Below are 20,482 nucleotides of genomic sequence, written 5' to 3'. Positions count from 1 at the left end.
GGGCTCACTTTTGAACCCAACATTGTTTAATTTGTATATGGACCCTCTTGCCATTCTCGCCGAGAAACACGGTGCCAAAATAGTGTTGTATGTGGACGACACTCAACTGTTGTTCATGTGCAAGAAGGGTACCCAATTCAATGGCAACATGATTAACACCTGCCTCTCTGAGGTTTTCTCCTGGCTCAGACTAAGTCAATTGAAGTGTAACTCTGAAAAGTCAGAGATTATTTTCTTCGGTTCGCGTCCATATGAAGCATGGCATACCTGGTGGCCGCCGGACATGCCCCCCCCCTCGTCTTCAATTACTATTGTGAAAAACCTGGGGGTCAAATTGGATGCCGCCCTTTCCATGAAGGCGCAAGTCCAATCAGTGGCAGGGGCTTGTTTTGGGGTGGTGGGAATGTTGAGGAACTTTCACCCCTTGCTTCTAGTCTCCCACAGGAAAACAGTAGTCCAGGCCCTGGTGGTGTTGGGACAGGACTATGTTAATTCCCTGTATTTGGGCCTACCGGAGTAAATACTTGGCCGTTTACAAGTGATCCAGAATGTGGCGGCCATGGCCATCTTCTTGACAGGTCTAAGGACTCACACGTTTCATCTTCTATCTTCCCTGCATGGCTTCCAGTGCGAACAAATAATCAATTTTAAAGCTTTAGTCTCGGTCTTCAAAGCTTTTCATAAGATTGGAGCACCCTACCTAAGGGAAAGATTTCATCCTTATGGACCGCAGCGCACCTTGAGGTCCTCTGCTCAGCTTTGATCTCGACTCCAAAGGTCCTGCTCTCCTGGGTAGGGAAAGATCCTTTCAAGCAGTTGCATCTCGGCTATGGAATGGTCTACCTCTCTCTCTTAGACAGACACCGGACCTCCTTACTTTTAGGAGCAACCTGAAAACATGGCTTTTCCAGCATTAGGACCTGCCGGATTCTGATGTGGGGGGATATTTTGTTTGCTGTTATGTGCTCTTTTTTCTTAGCACTGGGACACATTTGGGAGTAGCCACGCACTTTATAAACACCAGATAACATAATATAACATAACATAAACTTTCACACCTGAGGCACTTAAATGTTCCAGGTTCCCACATAATGCCCAACTGTGCCACCACTGTAGGATCCTGTTGATTGTCCGAGGATATTAGGAACACACACGTTTTGGACCGATTGTTACAAAGTCTAGAGATTTTGAACAGATTGTCTGGGAGTTGTAGACTCAGGGTCAGCCCTTCCTCAGCATTTAGCAAGTACAGGAACATGTCGTCTGTGTATAATAAAAATGTGTGTTTGCCGTCATGTAGCGGAATGATCACATCCCGGCCCTCCATCTGGATGACACTGGTGAAGGGTTCCACCACCAGTGCAAATAGCATTGACGATAGTGGGCATCTCTGTCGTGTACCCCTGAAGACCACGAAGGCTTCAGAGATAAAGGATCCTGTCCGAACTCTCGTGATTGCAGCTGCTTACAGTAGAGCAACCCATTTAATCCACCACTTTCCCAATGCCATGAGTTGGAAGAATGAATGCAGGTAGTGCCACTGGACTGTGAAAAACACCTTTTGCAGATCTTCGGACAAAACTACTGTATCCGGATACAGTCCTGCGGGCGTCTTCCCTATTACCCTAAAGAGTTGCCATAGATTGAGGGAGGTAATACCGTTCTGATCAGGGTGTATTAACATCGGCAGATACGGCCTCCAATATTTTGATAGTGATCTTGTAACCTATTTTAAGCATGGAGAGGGGCCTATAGGAGGATACATAGCTTCCTTCCCTTGCCTTGGAATGTATACAATAAGAGGTGGTGTCAGGTAAGACACCCCTATCCGTTGGTTCTGTGTGTGCCCATTTTATCCATCTCATTTCAATCTGTCTTTCCTCCCTCGCAAGCTGTTTTTTTCTTCCTCGTTCTCCTTCTCACCATCCGTTTCTCTGTATTTCTCACGTGTGATGTTTTTCTTTCCTCTTTATGATTTTGTTTTATAGGTATAGTACCAGAATATCATGTCCTAAATAAGTTAAAATACTGTGTACTAAATGTAGTTTACAAAGCTATAACTCTATTGGTGCAATATTTTGTAAATTAGATTTAGTCCACAATATTTATGCCAGACATATTTTTGTGATTGATGGTCAGACATGCAACTCTATATTTTATTTGCTAACTTGTGTGGTACATCTCTGAAGTAAAGTATCAGCCATGTATAAGATTTACCAATACAGGTATAGCAAGATATTTGGCTATTGAACAGGAAACCTCATTAAACACCCCAGCGGAGGGGGCGGGATTGTGTAGAATATTTTACAGGGGCTAAGCGCTCTGTGTCCCAGCAGCGTGAGGTGTGGCAGCAGGGGCTTTAAGAATGTTGCATGGATATGCATCACGAAAGAGAAAATGAAAAGGTTGCACCAGGAGACTTGATGTTTAAGACATTATGGAAAGCGATTCTCAAGATTGAAGTATCGAACAATATTAAGGACTTTTCCGAGTCGTAAAGGAGTAACAACAAATGCATATATAATTTCATCAGGACAGAAGCTCTAAACATATATTGCAGCTTTAAAGGGGGATGGGTTCATAATAAAGTTGCAGTCATAACTTCGGTCAATTACTCGAACAGAGAATCCTGAAATGTAATGTGCATTTCCACCTTCCGCAGCATATTTCCCAGTGCTTACCCAGCCTGTGTAAGTTTAGGCAAGTGTATCTACAACCATTTGCGTATGTCAAGTCCCAATGGAGTTAGTACTCAAAAACATCAGCTGGTTGCAGGCTGTGGTGGCTGCCAGGAAGCTCAAAATAACAATTGCAGGGGAATGAGTAGAAATACTTTTTAGGGAGCACACAAGGTGTGACAGATAAAGCTATTGAAGGCATCAATAATGGACAATCGCATATGTGTGTATGTGCTTGTATATTTAGTGTAGCAAACAGCAAAGTCAGGAAGGAAATACTTGAATTAATCTCAGCCACTGATAATCACGTGGGTCACATTCCAGGCCATCATTTTTCAACCACATTGTCTCTCTAGAAAGAGACCAGCCATTTTCAAATAATTCTCGATCATACTCCAATAGAAACTCTCCAGCCGGAACCGCCAAACCAGGTCGACTCAAGATGGGACCCCAAGCAAACCTAGATGGATTTTGGCCTTATTAGGCCTCATCAGTAAGGCACAGCTTGAGTGTTGTGGTGCCCAAAGCATGAGATCCAAACAATTAAATATTCCAATAATGTAACACAAATCTATGATCAGATTTTATTATATGAGATGAAAATTGCTATATTATGCTAAGAAAATGAATACCTTGCAGCTAGATGACCAGCATGACTTTCTTTAAAAGCTGGTAGCATAATGTTACCTATTTTCACAGGAGTCGAAATGATAAGTTCTGTGGAGTTTCACACACTCTGTAATTACCAGGCGTAATAAAGGTTGCACCTCACAGTTTTTCCCTGGTACACATCAGCAGGTCAAACCTGCATTATATACAGGGAAAATCACCGGTAAATAGCAGGACAAGAGAATTTATGGATTAAAAAAACACCAGAATCCACATGTTATGCCTGACTTTGAAGGACTCAGCTAATAATAGCCAGTAATTATAGCACCTGATGAGCACTGAACTTGGTTTTTTGGGTTGTATAGGGCACGATTAGTATCGCCAGGCCCTCCAGGTGATTTGTAATTTAGGGCCTTAGACAGCATATTCTTTGTGAAGGGCTAGTCTAATAGCTAACAACTACTGCTTGGTCACACAGCTCGTCTCCATGACTACGACTACGATGATTTAACATGTCTATTTTTTCTTCACATTTTACAATAGAAATTCAAGCAGCTGTCTTGAGCAGAAAATAGCTGGCAAATAATGGGCGATCAATGTCGATTAATGACATGCTGAAGGGGAAGCTACTAGAGGTGGGCGAGCACCAGGCCCGGACTGGCCGTTGTGGGCACCGGGCAATCCCCCGGTCGGCCGCATAGGTGGGGGGCGGTTTTGGGCCCCAGGGGGCCGTTTTTGTTACAGGGCCGTTTTTGCAGCAGAGCTACAAAAACGGCCCTGTAACAAAATCGGCCGAAAACCGGCCCTGGCAAAGAGTGCGGTCGCACCCGCAGGGGAGAGGTGGGGGCCGGCTGAGCACTTTGCCAGGGCCGATTTCGGTTCCCAGTCCGGCCCTGGCGAGCACCTGAAAGCAGTAGGCGAGCTCAAGGTCCTCTTGAAACCTACAGCGCAAAACAAGTTGAGCTTTCAATGGCTGAGATGCGGGCGCGTAACACAGACCCCCGCAGCCCCGCAGTGCTGCCCCAATGCTCCAGGGGGGCCCTCAGCACAGCACTTAAGTTGGAGAGCTCTTGATAGAGTCCAGAGGGGGTCCCTCCACGTACCTTGAAGGGGGGCTCCTTCAATTATCGTTACGCCACTGGGACTATGTGCTTCAGCGGCCGACTATATAAAATGGGAAACAAGGTTTAAACCTAGAGACGCAACTGCAAATGCCTGGTCAACAGTCCATGTAAGGCTGACTGTACAGAAAGGACGAGCATGGACATTGGAAGCGATGGTGTAACTATAGACGGTAAATTACCAGCTTCCATCTCAAAGAGCTACAACACAGCATTTAAAGGTATTCTGAGTATTAAGCTGACCACATCATAAATAGCAATGGCAAAGGGTCCATCTCTGGTGGTCCTCAGCATCCAGGTTCCACATCAACCCTTCCCTGTTCACGCCAAACTTTTCTATATGGCCAGGAGCTCAAGTGCCTACTCAAGGCCTTCTGTATCAGAGGGGCCTATGAGTTCAATCTTCTCCAGTCAATTAGTCCTATCTTTATGACAGTGGCTCTGGTTAATTAGAGGCCATAACCTTTTCCTGAGCAAGTAGTTGTACCTGACCAGGGACTTTTGAAATACTCAAGCCATAGGTGGTCACCCAGGCATGCCTGCTTACCATTTCCCATTGAATGCGCTCTGAAAATCTCCAATTCCTCTTAGGTTCCAGGTAACTGCATCTAAAGATCAACACATCCCACCCTAGGTCAAGGGAGGTCAACTGACCCTTCCCCAACTCATCTGCTTTCTAACAACTGCCTTCAAACATCAGTTAGGCTAGCAAAGGTGTGAGAAAGAAACCCTGTTCTGTAGACTGGCACCTCATAGCCTAGCACCATTATAACATAACATAACATGTGTATTTGTAAAGTGCACGTTCACTCAGAGGTCTCTTGGCGCTGAATAACAGATGTTCATTGTTACCCAACTCAATGGTACTGATTTTATCGACCTCAGATGGATGAAAGGCTGAGTGGACCCACCGGGATTTGAACCTGTGACCATGAGGTCGAACACAGGCCCCTGCAATGGATGCATTAGTCCATTGAGCCAGCAGACCAGACGGCTTAGCAGGATACGTACACAGATAGATACCTGATGTAAAGAAGATTTTTGTTATTCCCCTCTTTGTTTCTCCACAGATGAAGGTCGTGTACCTCCCATCGATTGTGTGACATCACACTTAATCATCTTCACAATGTTTCTTCTTGAAATCATATGTATTTTCCATTGTCAGAGAACATGCACGAAATAAAACTCAGACTGAAACTTTAAAGATACATTTTAACAGCTGCGTGTCTATGTTCTTAATTTATTCACACCGCATGAGAAGAGCAGGTCCAGAATAAGTTATGTTGCTAAAACGGTATATGTGTGCATTTATGAGTAGTGGGTGAACAACAATGCCGAGCCTGGGATCAAACACAGAATGAACAACTGAACGCCAAATCACCCTCATTGATGCCTCAGTGACGATTCAAGTAGGCAACATCGAGTTGGTTTTGCTTCCATGTCCATTGTGGTTCTGCCCTCTTCTTCCGCACAGCCAAATCAGTGAGGATCCATTGGAGAATGGTCAGTTGACGTCCACTCTACCCTTCACAGTTTCAGCATATTCCTCCATGACGTTCCATGTGGGACAGAAACTGTTAAGGTTATTAAGGAGTCATCAGTTGTTTTGTGCTGGTTGTAAGGCTCACTATTCTTCAGACTCCCTGAGAAGCATTTATTTTAACTTTCTGTTCCTAGAGGAGATTTTGAACTATCCTCCAGCTGATAAGTTTTATGCACTTAATGAGGGGCACTCCCAGAAATGATGCTGGTGCCATTTCCTTTATCCTGTGTCACACCTGAACTCTACAACACAGAAGACATACTCTAATCATGTGTTAATCGTGTGTGTCGTCCGGCTTCCTGAATGATCTACTTGAATCTTTCCAGTCACCAGGACATGCCTCGTGTTTGCCGGAAGGTTCTTGATCTTCTGTGATGCAGCAGAAAGCTTATACTATATTTCTCTTTATCACAACCAAGTTTTAGTCACATTAGTCCCATTTCAAATAACCCACATAGAAACACTTTACTCTCTGATCATCATCCTTATCACCATACATCACAGTCCTCCAATGGATCTTTTTGTTGAGCTAACAGGGACCAGAAAAGTTGGAGAATGTGAAGCAATTTCCTTATGAGGACCTGGAATGAAGAATTGGCAAACACATGCCTATTTCATTACATTTCTTAGACGTCAAAACACAAACCTTGAAACAGGAAAAACAGGAAAAATGAGCCAAAAACGATAAAGATAACTCATGTAAAACATTTATCTAATGCCTCTTTTGAATGGACATATCATGAAATCGCATTTCGAATCAGATTTAATAACAAGTAATTAATACATGTAGCTTCACAATGCAATACAGAAAAATAGTAAACATTTGCAGCTTGCCTGTGGACAGAATGAAAGAGAAACTAAAGAGAATTTGAGAATCGGTTATCGAATCATACAAACCAAAACAAGACTGAGAGATTTAGTCCGTCTTCAATATAGATATGGCCAAGTCAGAACTGCAGTACAGGGTGCAACAGAAGAAGTCAGATAACCCTTCAGTCGAAAGGTTGTCTCCTGCTGAACTTTACCAGCTGGTAAAGTGCAGACTCCAGAATCGCAGTAAGGAAAGTTCAGTTCAAAGGTTTGGCATTAAAGGAAATCAAGAGTCAGTCCGTCAGCATGCAGGCAGGGAAAATGGAAAAATGACAGCCAACCCCCAACTCCTCCTCCAAGAGGGCAATTATACTTCCAAAAGTTCATGGTTTACTCCCACAAAGTATCATTTTCATTAGTCCATATGGTTTCCATTGGTCGCTCAAAGTGGGCCGTTCATGGGGTAATCAACACATCACCCAAAAATCCAGAAGATTAAGTAATCCTTTTGCAAATTCATTAGATTTATTAAGTTCAATTTGTATTAAATATCCGACGCTTCCACAGAAGTAGATGGAACATCACTTTGCTCACAGTCTGTCCGTTCCCAAGTGCTTTTCCTGAGTTTGCAATAAGAGTGCTACATTTCTGTCAAAAGTGTTGCCTAACTAGAAGTGAATCCATTGTTAACCAATACAGAAAAGAAACTTCATGAAAAGTTCCCACAGTGGCTAAACTAACTATTTCATACGATTTTATACTTGGGCAGGAAAGAAACGCATTTGAGGCTTACTTGAAATTTCGCTGAATCATTGCTGTGTTATTATTATTATAAAACACATTAATAAATGCATTTCGACTTCTCTTAATTAATTTAATTATTCTTCTTCTTTTAGAAACTACATGTCAATATTAGGTAGTACTAAACAAATCCTTCCTATCTTTTTTTTTATAACATAATTTGCATGTTATCATTTTAAAAGCATAATATTAACGTGTCCTTATGAAATACCTGTTTACCACATAAATGTCACAGAAAGCTGCAGGTTTGCATAATATCGATTCTTTCCAGTTAAGCATTTTAGCATTTCAGGAGCCTCATTATGCAGACATTTATTTCATTTTATACATACTGAAAATTATTGTCACAACACTCTCTATGCTAGCTATATTTTGCTTCTCATAACATAAATATGTGCATGTGTAATTATCATTGTTTCTCCCTTTGTTTACGTTTTCGTATTATCATTTTTGAACACTGCATGCTTTTCCGATGCAGTATGAGGTCTCATGTTTTTCGACTTAGCCACTTAACATGTCTCCATCAAAATTATTGTCGTAAATATCTTTTAATAGTGAGAGTTGATAGAGGCAACTGGCCTTTAACATGTATTCTCCATCATCTGTATTCCGCCAGCTTCTCTTGACTCCCTGCTACTGCCAGGTAGTCCATGGAGCCCACCCCTCCCAGACCCTTCCTCTTTGTACCTCCCCCTCCTCTGCTGCCCTTGGCATTGCCAGGTCTGCTGTCAGGTGCAGTCTAGCGCCTGCGACACTGGCTGCTCTAATTCGCCCTTAACGGCGGCACTCGTACGCCAGCATCCTCCAGCAGCACACTGGCACACCTGATGATGTTTTAATTAGCACTGTGCATATGAGCCGCCAGCGGGGGATCTTCAAAGTCATGGGAGGATATAGAGGACATGGCCTCACAGTGAATGAGAAGCTTGGAGGGCAGCAGCATTCGAGCCCCGTATCCTCGTTCAGGTGACGGTAGATGTCATGAAGTCAATGGAAGGGGAGGGTATGGGATGAAACCAATGTATACTTTTTTGTGTGGCTAGGTCACGGCCTGATATGTCTAACCGTAAGTCACTATGCTTCATTTTCTATAGACGGCGACTTCTGGGAATGTGGATGAACAGGTGCCAACTCAAGCACGTGCCGAAGCATTTCATCAACTTTAGGTAAGAACCACATCAGGCTCGCTCTGAAGCAAGAGTCATCCTCATGATATCTGGCGGGGTGATAGAACCAGAGAGACTGAGTACTGGGACAGAGTGGAAGAAAAAAGAAGATATGCCCTTGCTGTCGGGAAGGAGAAAGCAGCAAAAAGGGATAACAATGATGAATTGATGTATGAGCAAGAGAGAAAAGGTACATTGCATGCAGAGAAAGGGAGCTCTCGAGAGCATCATTTGACTTTTGTGAGAATTATTTTGTGCTTCTTGTATCCCTGCTGAGGTTGCCTGTGTCATAGCAGGTGTCGATAAAAGCAGGACAAACTCAGCAGAAAACAATGCTATATTTTACTAATGCTATGCTAGCAATGCTCCACGCGTCACTGTTGCACCCGTGCCTCATGATGAACATTCAACCCACCATGCAGAATTCCATGTGATGCCTTGAAACCCATATTTAGAACGTACTTGGGTTTGTCTGGCACTGACTGATTATGCAATTTATGAAACATGCCATCCTCCTCTTGCCTGTGCATATTTTTAGCAACACAATAACTCTGGTGTAGTGGGCCATTCTAACCTTTGTTCTTGTGAAACAGCAGGGACCATATCATGAACCTTTGCACTTGCATAGGAAACTTTACAAAAAGATGCTCTGATTTAACTAGTTTGTCCATTGAAGGTTTCGGGGAGATCCATCATGTGGGGGCCAAGAAAAAAGGGAATTGCCAAGATGCTAAGTTCCAGTGCATTTTACATAGAATTCTTTAGGCAGGGGATCAGCAAAAATTCAGCTTTTTCTGATTTGATTTAAATCCATTCCTCCATCTTTGAGAAATTAAGGTTAAAAAATAATTGTATATCTAGATGGCTGGGGCAGCGAGAGGCTCAAGAGACTCTTGTAGGAGGTCAATTCAAAAATGGACCTCTCTGATTGGGTCAGGAAGCTTTATTTCTCTTGGGCCATCTCACTCCCGCGGGTGTTAGACTGCCGCGGAAGTGATTGCTCTGATTGGCTGCCAGCAACATGAGAGAACTGTTGTTGTCAGACATTACAGGACTTGGGGACTTAATTCCCTGTCCTGAACATGTTTAAAAAAACTAAAATATAAGGGTAGGGATACCCTTACGCCATCAGCCCCCTGAGGGGGGAGGGACCCAGAGGTCCTCCCAAGGCCAACACAAATAAAAATCTGCAAATATTGCTGCAATCCTGTGGGACTCTAGTGGAATTGTAAAAAAAAAAACACAAAACACATAATAGTGGCTGTGGCCACTTTGTTTTATTAATGGGAGGGGGACGTCAAAATTACTGTACATGGGGTGGGGAGACTCACGGTCCTCTTCCCTTTACAGGTCCCAGGAAACCCACCCACAGGTACAAAATTAATGTATATGGGGATGGGCACACACGCCTCCCTATGCGAGCCATTAGAGGCCCCATGGAGCCCATTCCCAGGGGTAAAAATCATTCTATATGAGCAGGGGGATGTGCAGCCTACCTCCCCAAGCCATCGCAGGCCCCAGAGAACCCACCTACAGGGCCAAAATCATTGAACACGAGGAGGGATCATGCAGCCCCCCTCGCTGAGCCATCACAGGCTCGATCAATAGATCAAGTATATTTGTGGGGTATATTGTCCAAGCAGCTGATTTATCATGGTTCCCATTGTAGACAGATCGTACACACTCACAGCACCGTGGCATGCACCAGTCTTCAACAAGTTTCGATAAAAGTCCCTATCTTGAGTCTATCCAGTGCGAGCTGGAGGGGCAGCTTCTCTATTCTACAAAGCTGCTCTTCCGCTTGTACAAAGTGTGCAGTGACTGCCAATAAGGTGTAAACTGTTACACAGATGTCATCACACACTCCATCTTACTGTCGGGTTGTTCTGAGAACTAAATGCATACAATGAACATAATTATTACACAGTCCTTTAGCCCGTCTCGCACCATAGAGTGTCACATTGGGCCAGCCTTTCATATTACATCTTCCCATGAGGGCTGCTATTGCAGAGGTGTTGATTGACTCTTTGCCATAACAGTCAAGATACATGGGATAAAATACCTCCTATGGTACACTTTAAGGATATTGCAATTCACTGAGGAGTGCTGTGATCATATACAGTACTGGGGCCAAAAGCCAAGTTCCTTTATAAGGTCATGGCTCTCAATGTGACTTACAATATCCTTATCATGTATGACAGGGGACACTTTATTCCTTATACTACATGGGCATACCATAATCTTTGCCACAAATCATGTATGTTCCTGGTGCGGTGCTCTTCATATGAAAGAGACAAGATGTTTTTATACATCAGAATAAAATTAGAATCTCTAGTGCAAAATTAAACACACCAAAAAACAGTCAGATATTTGTTGCAAAATATACTAGAATTGCTTTTGTACACTTCAGTTTTAAAAAGCCTCTATGGTGTAGAATGCTAGAAACATACCGAGAGAGTCTACCTTCCTTATAATTACCTAAAGCATTGAAAAAATAAACATGTCGCCATGAATATCTTCTTTCTACTTCTCGCTATAAAGCAGAGCAGAAATGCCAGATTTTATTTTCGTTTTAAAGTGTAGCTTTAATTATGCTCTGTAACCTACCTTTCTCCTAGCTGCTTGCTAGCTGGTAGCAGGCATGCGAAAGCTATTACAGCTGAGCTATTACCTCATTTCTTTAATTCAGGTGACTTGATGCGCCCAAACTCACATTTAATAAAGAAATTAGAGACAGGCTTGTATACAGGCCTTCAAGGCTCCCATGTGTTATCTATAGGATAAAGAACACCCTGCCATGCAAATTTAAGGATACTTCAAGCCACCTCGGAGTTCCTTTTTATGGCCAGGGAACTCCGAGGTGACTTGCAATATCCTTATACTGTATGGCATGGTACTTTATCCCTTACAATACATGGACACACAATCATCCCTCCCACAAACCACTTAAATCCTTAGTGTGTTACTCTTTCATATGAAAGAGATCACATTTTTGGAGGCCTGATGAATACAAATAGAATCTGCAGTGGAATATTAAACAACAAACAACAAAAGCAGTTAGATGTTTGTTGCAAAAAGGCATTCGAACCAGTTTAATGCAATCAGATTTTAGAAAATGCTATAGCTCAGAGTGTGTAGAAACATGCCGAGAGAGTCTATATTTCCTATATTTTCCTAAAGTATTAGAAAAAGAAACATGTTGACATAAATGTCTCATTTCGCCTGATCAGTGTTCATCTAGAGAATCAGAGTAGGCGGGGGGAAAAAAAGTTTTGTTTTTCACAGTTTAAACTGAAGTTTTAATTATGCTCCTTGTGCTGCCTTTCACCCTGGCTGCTGGCTCTAACAGCAGGTATTGTGACTTCAGAACTAACTGTAATAACTTATTACAGTTTTTCAACAAAGTCTTTTTTTTGTTACAGGAGACAAGAGATGTCACAAGTCACCTGCAATAAAGAAAGTCGAGAACAGATTTTGTGCAAATTGAATGGTCCAATGTGTTATATGCCACCTCTTTATAATGAGGGACACTATTGCATGGGCTTACTTTTAAATGAGCCCCCTCCCATCTCCCCCAGATATCGTTTCTTTTTTTAGAATCGCTTACATCCTACAATAATTGGCGCAAGTGTGCAATTCCTGCTATCTTAAGCACAAGTGAAGTATGTAAAGAGACAGTCTCCATGTGGTGTTTTTTTATGGTCACTTACATGTTTTTTTTAATACACCCATTCCATTTGCCCTGCTCTCAACATATAATATGTCTCTGCGCAAGACAGAAATCTGCTCTGCCCCTGCCTGTTTGACCCCCCACATACCCGATGACGTACCCAGCTCTATTTGGAGTGATGTTCAAGGGTGAGGACACAAAGACTGTGTTTCTATCATATCTCCTTAACTTGCAAGAATAAGGTGCACAGATAAAACATGTCTTCTACCCAGGTTATGTTCATTAGCAACACAATTTTCTTTGCACTGTCAATAGGCATTGTGCCTGATGGCATTGGGGCCCTATCTATTTCTCAATCATAACCCACAAAATGCAGCAATGGATTTTGAGCATATTAGGGAGAGTATGTGCGACGCAATTGTGAGCATTCCTTGGTTTAGTATTGCATTGGTGTGATTACATGCATGATGCTGCATTCGTGATAATATGATTATGTGTGGTGGGGAGTGTTTATATGATGGTATTGATTTGTAATTGCATTTATATAGCGCTTACTACCCCTGATGAGGCGTCAAATTGCTTTTTCGGCAAGTAGCATGCTACTCCGGAACCCTTATAGGATTAGTGGTGAAATAGTAAAGTGAAATATGAAATTAATTTGAGCGGTGGAAATGTTAGTCTGTTATTGAGATTGAGAAGGATGGTGGAGGGATCGAAGAGGGAAAAGGTATGCATTTATATAGAGCTTGCTACCCCTGATGAGTTGTTGAAGCGATTTTAGGCAAGTAGCACACTACTCCAGTACCAAAAAAGGATAAATAGTGAATTAGTTGGGCAAATATGAAAATAATTTGAGCGGTGGACATGTTAGTCTGTCATTAGATTGAAAAAGAATTGTGGAGGGATAGAAGAGGGAAGGATCTAGAAAGTCTTTTTTTAATGTTTAACCACACCTTTACCACTTTAACAAAATGTACTGATAATATACTCTGCATTAAAATTTGGGCTTGGCCCTCTGCAGTGTTATACTCCTGGACACTACCTTCTTTGCATCTTGCTATCAGAACCACCTTCGCTTCAGTGTTCTAGTGGGCATTTTGGAAACTGTGGAACCAGAGGGAATGTTTTTTAATCCTGGTCTCTGAATTGGACTAAGTTGTGTGATCTTAGATATTCATTTTCTATCTTTGGTTATCTTTACAATATTGGAGGAATTTAGAATACAGCTTAGAGTTTGTAGTAGTGTGTGATAATAAAACTGGATTGGAACCCAACACATGCTCTTGGATGTCATGTCTTTGAAGACTGAACCCAATCTTTGATTCACTCCTCAAAATGTAGTAGGAAAGCTGAGATCATGGAAACAAGTAAGAATTATAGTTTTGGTTCTTCAGCTTCACCAAACTGTCTGATCTTGTGCAGATATGAAGGTTGTATAAAAGTTTTTATGGTTGCAAACAGTTCAAATAGCTGTGTATACCCACAGAAATGTTTTTAGGTCTCGCGACCTATCGATGCGCGCGTGCGCATCGAGCGGAGCGAGAATTCAAGTGGCCAAAATCCTCGTGAAACCACCAGCTTTTTGCTGGCGGTTTTCATGAAGTTCACGTGAACCACGTGATCAAACATGAACGCGCATCAGCCTCCCTCCCTCCTAATTGCATTTGCCGCAGAGCACATCAAAGGGCTTCGCCCAGCGTGCGCTCTGCGGCTTCTCGGCTACTCCTCCCCTAATTATCCTCCCCCTCCCCAGCCAGCTTCCCCCAGGCCGTTCTGCAACGCTGACGAGACATGGAAATCCCGAGCTTATTATACATGGTACAACTCTACCAGAACCCTTTCAGATACCAGAATTTACTAACCAAACCAGCGTCAAAAGATCCGAGGACTGATAAGGAAGTGAGAAGGCATTACATAATCTTTACAGGGTACTCTTCACAAGCAAATCTAACCCTATAACTGCGCAGTTTTTTGTGAATGGTTAAATGTCTTTTCCTCTCCTAAGCGCGTCTTCCGTGTATTGTTTATTTTATAATTGCAGACGCGCTGCATTCATCGAGTCCAAGCGTCTCATGGGCACTAACGTCTTCTACCATCATTTTGAGCTGTATAATACTGTTAAACACTTGTGCTTTTCCGGACATCTTAGTCGTCGTTTATTTATTTCCCTACTTCTCCCGTCAATTGAACTGTTGTTGTCCACTTTACCTCATGTTACTCTAATTCCCTCCTGTGACTTCCAGGGACGTGCCATTGTTTTTGTTTTTATTATTTTATGACACTTAGTCTGGTGTTTCCTTCAGTTGCTGTCCAAGTAGTAAATGACTGGGTTTTTTCTTCCCATCTTTATGCTTTTATTCATTGCAGTCATGCCCCCTCACATTTGTTGTTGTTGCCTGCAAAAATCCGGCTGCCGCCGGTATCAGCTCACTGTACACGCACACGGCGCATGTCACTTCCTCAGCCGCCGGCCCTTCAGTGCTTTTTTTAACCAATTTATGTGAGAAATTGCACAATTGTTCTAACAAAGTCTGTGCCCCTCCCCTCCAGTCCGTGTGTGGAAGGCGTGCCCCACAGCAACTGTATGTCCAGGAAGGCTTCCCCAGGTCTACTTTACTGAGAGCGTTGCATAGAGTGCTGCGAAGTCCTGGTGTGGTGATGTGTGCTTTTTAGCTCCACCCGAAACTGCCTCATTTGGGTGGTGTTTGCCGCTTCTGTGAATTCTCATCGACAAATCACAGCTTTGCTGCAAAGAAAACAAGCATTGGCATTGCCAATAGGTCTCGCTTGTGGGACCTTATAAGTATTTAGTTTTGCAGCACAATATCCTTGTTGCACCAAGGATATTGTGCTGCAAAACTAAATACTTATAAGGTCCCACAAGCCAGACCTATTGGCTATGCCAATGCTTGTTTGCTATTTACTAAACTCATTTCAGGAAGCAGTAACATTTTAACAGCTTCTAAAATGAGTCCATATCGATTCGTTTACTTTAAGGAAAATGGGCAGATTCAATTTAAAAAAAATAAAAATAAATATAAGTAAATATATATATATATATATATATATATATGAAAAGCCACAAGCTCCGGTATGAAAGGAAGTCGTCTAGCGGGGCGGTCCGTGTTCAGGGCACCGGTAGCCCTGTGTACTATCACTCCGCACTCCCCCAGCTCCAGGAAGGACAACACGGACACCTTACTTGGTTTGCAGTAAATTTAATCGGACTGCACAGCAACGCGTTTCACCTTTCGGCTTGGTCACGCTACAGAAGCATAACAAATGCCCACATTTAAATATACGTAATTAAGTGAACAAAGAAGACGGACTACACCCTGGTGAAAGTAAACAAAAAATGTGATTTCGCCATTTTGACCTAGTCAGTAGAGACCTCACACAGTAAACATATATCAATACATTTGTATACATTTGAACAATGCAGGTGTTTGATACAGTTTATCCAAAATGAAAAGTTTTCAAAAGTAAAAAGATAATAGTCAATCAAATATCATCAGAGTCAATATATCATTGAATTACAAAGAGTGTTTTGCTACGTGACACAAAGCCAGGTCCCGCCCCAGTGGGCACAGATAATATCACCCAATCCTAAAGTGTAGTTTGTAATCGCTCGAACTCCTAAGTACATGTTTCAAAATTCAATTATAAGTATAACTGTACAATGGATCTGCTCGAGTTCCGTGATACTAGGAAATGACACAAGATCGTCCTAGTGGGCAGCAAAGTATTGGGTTATTGTAGTTGCAAGGCATGTCCCATAATTACAAAACAAAAGCTACTAACGCCCAAGTGGGCATGATCAAGGTGTGCTGTCTCAAAATTTTGTTTGGTCTCGGATGTTTCAGTTGGCATATATCACCATCACCCCAAATGTGCATACACCTGAAAATAAATAATAACAGTATCAAAAAAATTCGTTCCAAAAGGCAGCAATTTACAACAGTACAGGTGATGTATTTATGCAAGAAATTATTGTTAAATTTCAAAATTCACTGACAGGGTATACATTGCATATATACATCATTACTGCTAGTATCTATCAATGCAGATGAATTGACAATTCTTCGCTCGAGTTCAGTCCCTGTGGCATCATAGTTTCCATGTCAATTATATATTTAGACTCAAGTTTTCGGAGTGCCAGTTTGCGGTCCCCCCCACGAATGCTGACAGGGATATCATCAATGACAACCATTCTTAACAAGTTTTCATTTTGAAAATGTTGATCATAAAAGTGACGGGCAACAGGGTACTGTTTGTTGTTGTGCCTAATCGCTCTTATATGCTCGAGAACTCTATTCTTGGCACATTTGATCGTGCTGCCTATATAGGCCTTGTTGCATGGACATAGAAGGGCATACACACAGTACATGGTATTGCAATTAAGTTTCTTTCTGATGGTTAGTTTCTTATCTGTGCCTGCAATCGATAGGATTTTACAATCAGAGCTATTCCTGCAAGCCTTGCATTTTCTACACCTTGTAAAACCTCCCACAGTTACATTGGCCTTCGTCTGTCTGGTAGTAATCAGGCTGGGGCTTAATTCATCTCTTAGAGAGTTACATTTTTGAAATGTGATCTGCGGTGTGATATTAAGGTGTTTTTCCAAGTTGGCATCAGTTAATAGTACGTGCCAATGTTTGTGTAGTATTTTGCGTAGTTGTGATGACTGCCCTGAAAATTTCGTTATAAACCTCAAGTTATTTTTCACTGGGTCTTTTCTGTCTGGGTGGAGTAGTTTAGTTCTATTCACCACATCCACTTTGGCACAGGCTTCTCGGATAGTCTTTTTGCTGTACCCTCTTTCTAAGAATCGATCAATCATGGTCTCTTTCTCAAGTTGATAGTTCTCCTCTGAGCTACAGTTCCGTCTGGCCCTCAATAGCTCACCGTAAGGGATGCTATATACCAGTTGTCTAGGATGGGAGCTGGCAGCATACAGGATACTGTTACCCGCTGTACTCTTGCGAAATAATTTTGTTTGCATGGTGTTATCTACAATCTCCACCAGAACATCTAAAAATTCAATTTTAGTATCACTCATATGTTCGGTGAATCTCAGATTACAATCATTGTCATTCAAACATCTGACAAAGTTATGGGCAGAGGAAAATCCCCAGGGTTTTTACTTTGGGCACAGGGAGTGGGGGAGCACCAAGGGAAGGGGGCCAAAAGGAAGGGGACCATGGACTGCAACCACCTCCGGTCAGAACCAGCTCGGTCTTGTCCGGGTTGAGTTTGAGGTGGTTGCAGTTCATCCAATCATGAATGAACGTCATTACTGTCTGGACGTTCAGAGCAGACGAAGATGAGTGGGATAGATTGAAGATTAGCTGGAGGTCATCCTCGTAATCAAACACGGTGACCTCCAGCTGCTGTAACATAAAAATGAGGGGGAAGATATAAAGGTTAAACAGAAGGGGGGAAAGTGATGAGCCCTGGGGGACCCCGCACTCTACCTTGCGGGAGGCCGCAGCGTATCCAGCCAAACGGACCGCTTGAGTTCTCCCAGCGAGAAAAGACTCAAGCCATGAAAAGGCCAAGCCTGCTATGCCTGCCGCCCTGACACGGTGGAGAAGGATGGAATGGTCCACCGTGTCAATAGCGGCGGACAGGTCTAAGAGTATCAGGGCTTGTGGAAGGTTGGTGTCAATGCCTTCACGCAATTTGTCCATTACTGAGATGACCACTTTCTCTGTAGAGTGCATGGGACGAAAGCCAGCTTGACAAGGGGAGAGGCAATGATTTGCCTCGATATGAGTGGTTAAGGTAGTGGTGATATGGGTTTCGAGGACTTTTGCAAGGTAAGGTAAAAGTGAAATGGGGCGGTAACTGGAGGGGGAAGATGAGTCGGCGTCCGTTTTTTTTAGGATTGGTATAACAATCGCCGATTTGTGTAAGCTGGGGACAGACCCGAGTGTGAGTGAGTCATTAAGAAGGGTCATGGGAGGCGTAGGACATGTTGAGTAAATTTCTTTGAGGATACGAGCAGGAGCGAAATCCAGGGGGGAGCCAGATTTGACCCGATGAAGAAGAGGGAGGAGAGTGTCATTAGTTAATAGTGGAAAGTTGGTTAGCTTGACGGTAGTGATGGGTGGGGACGGGATGACAAAAGTGGGGGAAGGCAAGGGGATGTTGAGTTTGATTTTGACCACTTTATCTATAAAGAACTCATTGAGCGAGTTGCAGAGGAGTTGGGAAGGGGGGATGGTGACCGTGGCTCTACTGGATGATGCTAGTTCGTGGACGGTGGAAAAAATTTCCTTTGATTGGGACTCGGCTGTCATTATCCTGTTGGTGTAATATTCGGTTTTTGCTTCGAGGATGCCCTTTTTGTAGGTTTGTAAGACAGACAAGTAAGTTGCCTTTTGTGCGGGATTGTAAGAATTTCTCCAAACTCGCTCGGCCCTTCTTGCAGCTAGTTTCATTACCTTAAGGTCCGGTGTAAACCAGCGATTAGCTGCGTGGGCCCGTTTGACTGTGAGCCGCCTTAAGGGAGCGAATTCGTCGCCCGCCGCAGTAAGCCAGTGGTTAATAGCGGCCAGCTGAGAAGTAGCTGAGAGGCCAGATAGATCAGGGTTGGTTTTGGCCAGGGCTGAGCAGAGAGAGGGCATGTCTGTTTTGCCCCATTTCCGAACCCAGATGTTTTTGGGAAGCGGAGGTTTGACCGTGGGTGCCAGGGCAAGGGAAAGCGTGATAATAGAATGGTCCGACCACGAACATGGAGATATGGTGGGGGGTGTAGATGGAACGTTCAGTGACCAGATTTGGTCAAGTGTATGACCATGTATGTGGGTGGAGCTATGAATCAGTGGCAGAAAGTTTAGACTGTTCATAAGACTGGTAAACTCCTTTGATTGGGGACTTTCGGCGGGGTCATTAGGCCAGAAGTTGAGGTCCCCTAGGACCAATACCGAAGAGTTATTGATTACCAGGGTAGCCAGGAGGGTCTGGATATTGGGAAGAAATGAGGGGGTGGGTTGGGGGGGGACGATAGATTAGGACAAAAGTGAGGGGGGCCAGGTGGGAGGTAGAGCGAGCTACCAGGTGGTCCACATCAGGGATAGGGGGGGATGGGAGAACTTGAAAATTGAGGTCAGTACGAGCTATTAGGGCCACTCCTCCGCCCCGCTTGCCTTCTGGGCGATCTGCTCGAATGGCGGAGTATGACGATGGTAAGGCGGCAAGCACGTTGGGCAGGGAGTCGGTCTTGAACCAGGTCTCAGTTAAAAATAAGAGATCTGGTTCATGGGAGTCGAGGTAGTTAAATAGGTCGTATTGATGGTTGACTGCAGACCTAGTGTTCAGGAGGGCAGCCGAAGTGTTAAACAGAGGAACAGGAGGGCCAGGGGGTGGGAGGGGAATAGAAGAGGATGAGAGAGGTAGGGAAGCTAGGTGTGATACAATCCCGGGGGGGGGAGTGAGGTGGGGGGATGTATAGGCCAAGACATTGAAGATAGGTCGAAGTGGAAAGATCAATAGAACCAGGGGCCCAGTGCTGACATAGCTGGGAAGGTGAATACGTGATAAAACCGGCAGCATCTCGTGCCCCTAGCCCCGGTCCGCCGCGGTCGGGCGCAGACGGGCTTAACTCAGGCGCAACTCCGGCGCGCCTCCGTCGCGCCCGCTGCGCTCGTCCGCTGCGCTGACGCATAGGGGACGTTTAAATAGGTTGATGACGAGGGTGGGCGGAGTCAGCAGGGCGGGTTGGGAGGGTTTTTTTAAAAAAAAGTAGCGTCCACCGCTCGTAGTCAGCGGGACTAAGAAGAAGCTGGGCTGCTTGTCGTCAGCAGAGGAGGCAGGCAAGTTTTAAAATTAAATTCCAAATGCCACCCACGAGCGAGCCCTCTGCCACAGGGCTGCTCGAGTACACTGGAAAAAAGGGGGCGGAGCCTAAATAGGCTGATGACGAGGGTGGGCGGAGTCAGCAGGGCGGGTTGGGAGGGTTTTTTTTAAAAAAAAGTAGCGTCCACCGCTCGTCGTCAGCGGGACTAAGAAGAAGCTGGGCTGCTTGTCGTCAGCAGAGGAAGCAGGCAAGTTTTAAAATTAAATTCCAAATGCCACCCACG

At 43.7% G+C, this 20,482-nt stretch overlaps 1 protein-coding gene across 1 annotated transcript in view; it reads left to right on the top strand.

Annotated features, from left to right (window-relative positions):
* The window catches only part of TAFA2 (TAFA chemokine like family member 2), a 1,231,988-nt gene that overhangs the window by 369,505 nt on the left and 842,001 nt on the right, over positions 1-20,482 (top strand). Inside the window, exon 3 of the mRNA XM_078655863.1 lies at positions 8,657-8,728. The gene's annotated coding sequence lies outside the window, so the exon portion shown is untranslated. The remainder of the gene's footprint in view (positions 1-8,656; positions 8,729-20,482) is intronic.

This window comes from Lissotriton helveticus, chromosome 1_1, assembly GCF_964261635.1.
Source record: "Lissotriton helveticus chromosome 1_1, aLisHel1.1, whole genome shotgun sequence".
NCBI classification, from domain to species: Eukaryota; Metazoa; Chordata; class Amphibia; order Caudata; family Salamandridae; genus Lissotriton; species Lissotriton helveticus.
The sequence above is the reverse complement of the archived record's forward strand: the minus strand, read 5'-3'. Positions and strand labels throughout refer to the sequence as shown.